Genomic DNA, 7,508 nt, shown 5'->3' with positions numbered 1-7,508 from the left:
AGATCTGAAAAGAGCTAGGTTAATTCATAATCTGTCATTCACTTCAAGAGAAGGATAGCATTTAGACATTAACATTGGTAACTTAACAACAGGATTCGTCTCCCTATTTTCTTATCTTGATTAATCTTCCTTTGTTATTTTTAATTTTCTGAATTGTCTTATTTAATTCATAAAAAGTATTCTTTTACCAGATAGAATCAATAGTATAATTTAGTAGTAATTAGTCCAATTCCCTGTGGTTCGACCTCACCTGTGTGAGTTTACTACTTGATTGCGTATACTTGCGTAGTGATCATAAATTTTCGTAAAAAGTTTTTGGCGCCGTTGCCGGGGAATTGTTTAAAGATTAATATTACACAAAATTATACTAACTTCTACTTTGGTATATTTTCTCTTGCTGATTTTCTAACCTTTCTCTTCCAAAAAAAAAAAAAAAAAAAAGCTGTTCTTATCTATTTCAGGTATTTTGAGTGCATGCGCCGCCAAGGGCAAGCAGTTATACTACCCATCGACCCTGAAATTGAGAAAACTTGTAGGAGAAACCGAAGGAACAAAAGGCAAGAAGGAGTTTCAGCAACTGCTGAAACAACAGAAATCATGGCTGCTAATGTGAATGCGAATGCTGCAAATAACGGCAATAATGGTGGTGCCGTGGAAGACCAAGCTAATGGTCGTAGCTTGAGAGATTACATTCTCCCTACTCTGACGGGAGTGCAGTCATGTATCGGGGCCACCTAAGAAGTGGATGCGAATAACTTTGAGATCAAACCTGCCATACTTCAAATGGTGCAGTCTTTAGTTCAGTTTGGTGGCCTCCCTTCTGAAGATCCTAATCTGCATCTCTCGAACTTCATGGAACTTTGTGAGACTTTTAAAGTCAATGGAGTTAGTGATGATGCCATTCGTTTGAGACTGTTTCCATTCTCACTTAGAGAAAGAGCCAAGAGTTGGTTAATCTCCTTGCCACCAAATTCCATAGCAACATGGACAGACTTAGCAACTAAATTTTTGTCTAAGTTCTTTCCCCCAGCAAAGTCTGCTAAGTTGTGAGGAGAGATCAACAATTTCTGTCAACAAGAGAATGAGTCTCTCTATGAGTCTTGGGAGAGGTTCAAGGACTTAATCAGAAAGTGTCCTCATCATGGTATTGAGAAGTGGATGTTGGTTCATAATTTCTATAATGGGTTGGTTGGTAACACTAGAACCCTGATAGATGCAGCAGCTGGTGGAGCCTTTATGAGAAAGAGTGCTAATGAGGCTTATGATCTATTGGAGGAGATGGCTCTAAACAATCAGCAGTGGCCAACTGAAAGGAGTCAAACTAAGAAGGTAGCTGGTGTGCTAGAGGTGGATGCCATTACAAAGCTGACAGCTCAGGTTGAGGCCCTAACAAAGCTGATCGCAGTGCAAGCCAAACAAGCTCAAGTGGTTTGTGAGATATGTGGAGGTCCCCATCACTTTTCTGAGTGTCAGGCAGATGTGGATGATTTGCCAATGGATCAAGCAAAAGCCATTGGAAACTATTCCCAAAATAATAATTATGGGCACAACCAACAGGGGTTCTACCAGCAGAGAAACCAGCCCCAACAAAACCAACAACAGCTGCGACAACAAAGTTCTAGTGGAGGCTCCACTATCCAAGCTGATTTATTGCTCCAATTCATAATGGAAACTAGAGCCTCTATTAAAACTCTAGAAACTCAAATGGAACAATTGGCTACTCAAGTGGAAAAACAAGCTCAAGGAAATTCGCCTAGCACTAATGATGCAAAAGGAAAAGAGCAATGTAAAGCAATTTCCTTAAGGAGTGGAAAGAAATATGATGGGCCTGAGATGATACAACCAGTGGATGAAGAGATTAAAGTTCAAACAACACCAACTCAAGCATCATCAGATAAGAAGATTATTGATAGTCCAGCACCACCACAGCAGTCTCCACCAATCAGTATTGATCATCATGTGAAAATACCCTATTCTCAGAGACTCCGAAAGACCAATCTAGACAAGCAGTTCACAAAATTTCTAGAGGTCTTTAAAAGACTACACATCAACATTCCTTTTGCTGAAGCCTTGGAACAAATGCCCCGTTATGTGAAGTTCATGAAGGAGATATTGTCTAAGAAGAGAAAATTAGAGGACTATGAAACAGTGGCATTAACTGAGGAGTGTAGCGCCATTTTGCAAAAGAAACTACCGCCCAAGCTTAAAGATCCGGGTAGTTTCAATATTCCATGCTCTATAGGGGGTTCGGTGGAAACTAAAGCTCTATGTGATCTGGGAGCAAGCATTAGTCTAATGCCCTTGTCTGTCTTCAAAAGGCTAGGATTGGGAAAAGCAAAGCCCACAACAGTGACTTTACAACTAGCGGATCGTTCTTTGACTCATCCTCGTGGGATAATTGAAGATGTACTGGTGAAGGTTGGTAAGTTTATCTTCCCTGCTGATTTCCTAATTCTTGATATGGAGGAAGATTCAACTATTCCCATTATTTTGGGAAGACCATTCTTAGCCACAGGCCGAGCATTAATAGATGTTCAAAAGGGAGAGTTAAAGTTGAGAGTGCAAGATGAAGAGGTCAATTTTAATGTTTTTGCCCCAACTGACATTCCTACCTGTTTCAAGATTGAGATGGTGAAGGGTTCTTTTGTTAAAGCTGATAAGAAGAAAGCAAAGCCTAAAGAGCAACTTCGAACGATTCGGTGTCATTGGAAAAGATTGATGTGTGGTAGTTCTGAAGGTGAGCTTACTCTTGTGCGAAACTCAGAAATCAACACGATTGGTGGTAAATTTTCTTCATTTAGTACGAGGGCTCTTTTGGATGAAAAGGGTCCGCCCAACCCCTTCTGATGGGGGTTCAGGTAAGTCCTCCTCACCTTGAGTATAATAGCACATTGGGGACAATGTCATATTTATTTTGGGGGGAGAGACTTAAAATTTTTAAATTCTGCACTTTAATTTCTGCATTTTAATTATCTGTTTTAGTTTTTTTTGTTTTAGTTAAGGAATGGCAATAAGCTTGACGATAGTTGTATACTGCTGATTAGTGTGATGTGATCTGAAATTGTAAAATAACTATGTGCTTGATTCTGCTAACTCTTTGGATTAGTTTGGATGCTTAGAAACCTGTGTTTATCTGCAAATACTCAATCTGTGAAAATTGTTATAATTGTTTTACGATGGTTTGTGGTAAGATTGACAGGATAGCTTAGAACTTGCATGTTTATTCTTTTGAGACGAAATCCTTGATAGTGTTCAATTGGAATATGACTTAGGCATTTGTTGGATAGTTTGAGCCTTTCAAACCTACCGTAATAATGTGTATCCCTAGTTAACCTTTTGAGCCTAAACCCGTTATGTTTTTCACCCATCGATTTGAAAAATTGCAACCACACTATTAATTTTTCTTCACCATGTTATCCATGATATCATAAGCAACATAATTAGTTTGGGGGAGGAGAAACATTTAGTGTGAGGAAATAGTGAGAGGGAGAAAAACTTGTAAGATTGAGAAGAGCAAAAAAAAAAAAATTGTGTAATTCAATGTCACTGAAAAAAAAAATGGAATATGATGAAAAAAAACACAATAAAAAGTAAAAATATGTGTGAAAAAAAAAAGAAAAAAATTTAAGTGATGTTGAAAAATAATAGAGATGTCTTCTATCAATCTTGGTAAATTCAGGGAATATTATGAGATCCTAGAAAAAGAAAAGTAAGAAGCTTGTGGGTTCTGTTTGTGTGCTTATGATATCTTTAGCAAAAATTGTCTTTTGCCTATCCCTGAATATTTGAGCCATATTACCTAAAGCCTTGAAAAGACCTAACGATTCCAAAGAATACTGTCAACATTAGTGGAGAAAGGTAAGCATGCAAGCTTATGAGTTATCAGGCTGTGGAACTGTTGGAAAGAGTAAAACTTTTATAACAATGTTTCACATTTGAATAAATTCTTGCAGTTGTACATAGTGTTATAAATTGAGCATCTGAGTTAATTGTTAGAGTTAGTAGGATCGAAATTCTAGTTTATGCAAGGAAGAAAACAGAGCATGAGTCAGCAGCGTAGTGATTATCTAACAGCAAAGTTAGTTTTTTTACCTTACTCGGGGGCGAGTAAGAATCTAGTTTGGGGGAATTTGTTAGGCTAAAATTAGTCTAAGTTTCGGGTCATATTTTCGGTTAGTTTTCACTCTTTGTTTCTAGTTTTAGGGCTATATTACGCTTGATTCTTTGGTTTCAGGTCCTCGGGCATTTAAAGAAAGTATGTTCAAGAATTGAGGAAAAGTTGTGAAAGAATCGAGAAGAAAATCCAAGATTGGTGTCGCTGCCTGTTCCAGTCGCGACGGGGAATTTGCCAGTCGCGACGGGAACTGGCAGAGAGATTTTCAAGGAGTCAAAGTTTACTCCCGTCGCGACGGGGAACATGCCAGTCGCGACGGGAACTGGCAGAGAGGATCTTGAAGTTTCAAAGTTTAATCCCGTCGCGACGGGAGCTTTGCCAGTCGCGACGGGGACTCTAATGACGGGATTTTTAGGCAGTTTCGTAATTTCACGAATTTTAAAGATGAGAATTGATTTAGATAGAGGGAGTTCGTGAAAATTAGGGATTATTCAGAATTGGAACCCTAGAAACAAAGGAGGAGGCTAGAAGAGCGGCTTGTGGCGACCCGAATCAATTGCTTCAACTAGTTCTTTCTCTTCTCTTTAATTTTTCTATGTTCTTTTCTATTTCAATGTTAATTATGGATTTGATTATGGATGTTTTGAACTAAACTCCTATTTAGGGATAATGATGAATGTTGTTTAAGTTTTTCCTAGTTAATGATTAATTGCCATTCCTCCATCTTGATTGCGAATACTATTCATATTTGTGTTTAATTTCCATGTGCAAGATTGATCACCTTTTACATGTTTTATGATCTCAATTCAAAATCTGAAAAGTGAGAATTGAGAATGCTAAAATTGGATAGTCTAGGTTTTGATGTGAAACGAAAGTATTTACATACCCTTTTGTGACATTTAGATTATTGCTTAATGCTGATTTCATGTTAGTTTAATTAAGAGATTAATTAGAGAGCATGAGATTTAGAACCTAGAAGATCTGAAAAGAGCTAGGTTAATTCATAATCTGTCAATCACTTCAAGAGAAGGATAGCATTTAGACATTAACATTGGTAACTTAACAACAGGATTCGTCTCCCTATTTTCTTATCTTGATTAATCTTCCTTTGTTATTTTTAATTTTCTGAATTGTCTTATTTAATTCATAAAAAGTATTCTTTTACCATATAGAATCAATAGTATAATTTAGTAGTAATTAGTCCAATTCCCTGTGGTTCGACCTCACCTGTGTGAGTTTACTACTTGATTGCGTATACTTGCGTAGTGATCATAAATTTTCGTAACAAGTTTGACATATAGATCACTTTTATAAATCTTTCTTGAATATCTTCTAATGTTCCCTATTTGATTACATCTCAGATAGCTCCCACTCAATAGCAGATGTCTGGTTAAATAATACTTTTAACCTCTGATTGTTTGGAGAGTTACCTAGTTGTGACTTTTGTATTAGTCTGAGACTTTAAGTCAAGACTAAGTCATCAACATAGCAAACTAGTATTTGAAGTGAAAAATACATGCCAGAGATTAAGTAATTAAGATACCATCAAATTTTATGAGGATTAAGAATTCTTGGTTCAAGTCATTTGAATGGACTGAACTAGAGTTCTTTATCTTATTCTCATAATTCTGATAAGCTATACCTATCCATGTGAATGGTTAGTTTTGCTTTTCAGTAGTGTTCTTAAGTACCCATCACAAGTATCAACCTAATGAAGATGGGTATAGAATTTTAAAATTCTCCCACTCAATTAAGGTAGTGTGAAACTTTAACAAAGAACTTTCAAAGGTATCAAACTTTTACTTACAACAGTAAAAAAAAAAAGAAATGGAACATACAATCAAGATCAAGAATTTATATTGACAATAGCTGACTCATTATATTACTTCCATGTTTAAAGAAGATATGTGTTGCATAGGGAATTGTGGAATAGACTCCACCCCTAAGAATATACATATAGGGTACTATGGATAACCTCCACCCCTAAGTATATAGAGATTATGATCCACCCCTAAAGGTTGTAAAGATCATGATTCTCTTAGTGTGATAGAGTTTATGTGGAGTTGAATACTATCCAGAGTTCATTAGATATAAAAGATCGTTGAACTGCATAGTTTTCTTAACTTTTCTCCACCCCTATCAGATCAAAAGATCCTTTTATTAAACAAATTCTTAATAATTGTATGAGAATGAACAATTATTGATAAACATAGAAATAATTTCTAGTGTTTATATAATATAACTCTATGAAGAGTTGAAAATATTATAGAATTTGCATCAATAATAAAAACACTTACACATACAAACATACAAATATAATGTGGTAATAATTGATGAAGATAAAATAAATGAAGCTCATTCTCATAAATTGCAATATTGATTTCGAAAAAAAAAAGAAATTTTATTAATAATAAAAAAAATATTGCAACAATATGAGAGAAACAGGGATAAATATCCCTAACTAAAATTTGAAACCCAAATTGTCTTTAAACTAAAACAATTAATTCAAAAAAAATTGAAGAGCTTCATCTTCATCTGGACGATTTCACCCTTGGTCCAGCTTTCTGATCCAACTCAATTGAGTTCAAGTAGCTTGGCCTATGAGAAGAAGAAAACAAATAAACAAAGTTAGTCCAGAATCATAAATCCAATTGGATAATAATTCACTAAAACTCTTAAAGTTTATAAATGGAAATACCTTGTTTCTTTGCAAGAAGTTTAGGACACTGGGGTTTCCAATGACCTTTCTCATTGCAGTAGAAACACTTTCCTTTAAGTGTAGCATCACCAGAAGGAGCAGCCTTTTTATTCTTCATGGATTTAGTTCGCTTCTTGGTATTGTTCCACTTCCTCTTCGATTTGGGCTTTGAAGCAGATGCAACATTTGCTTCAGGTTTGATCGTCCCATTACCATTCCCAGGATTGTGAGGTTTACTCCCTTTCTTCTTGGGTCCTCCAATCAAATTTTCATAAGTTTGAAGGTCATTGACTAATTCATGAAAGTCAATTTCCTTCTTATTCATGATATAATTTGATGTATATGGTAGAAATGCTGGAGTCAGGCTATTCAAGATAAGACTAACTTGAGTAGCACTGTCCATTTCAGCACCATGATCCTGGGCTTCTTGGAAATAACTAGACATTAGGAGAACATGGTCACGCACGTTTTGATGAGGTTCCATCCGTGCGTTAATGTACTTCTTAGTCGCGTCAAAGCGTGACTGAAGTGATGCCTTACCGGATAGCTCATTCAACTTCGTCATAACTTCAGCAGCCTTCTCGGTTTTAGAAAACCGAGTTTTGAGGGTGTCAACCATGCTAGAAAGCATAAAGTATAGAGCTTTGTCATTTGCTTTCTGCCAACGCTCATACTTTTCTTTCACAGCTTTGGATG

At 36.2% G+C, this 7,508-nt stretch overlaps 1 non-coding gene across 1 annotated transcript; it reads right to left on the bottom strand.

The window, feature by feature from the left end:
• Window positions 1-1,041: 1,041 nt before the first annotated feature.
• On the bottom strand, window positions 1,042-1,148 carry LOC115724239 (small nucleolar RNA R71). Its single transcript, XR_004013040.2, has one exon. It is a non-coding gene; the product is annotated as a small nucleolar RNA R71 (small nucleolar RNA).
• Between the last annotated feature and the right edge of the window lie 6,360 nt (window positions 1,149-7,508).

The sequence above is a fragment of the Cannabis sativa genome, chromosome 9 (genome assembly GCF_029168945.1).
Source record: "Cannabis sativa cultivar Pink pepper isolate KNU-18-1 chromosome 9, ASM2916894v1, whole genome shotgun sequence".
NCBI classification, from domain to species: domain Eukaryota; kingdom Viridiplantae; phylum Streptophyta; class Magnoliopsida; order Rosales; family Cannabaceae; genus Cannabis; species Cannabis sativa.
The sequence above is the reverse complement of the archived record's forward strand: the minus strand, read 5'-3'. Positions and strand labels throughout refer to the sequence as shown.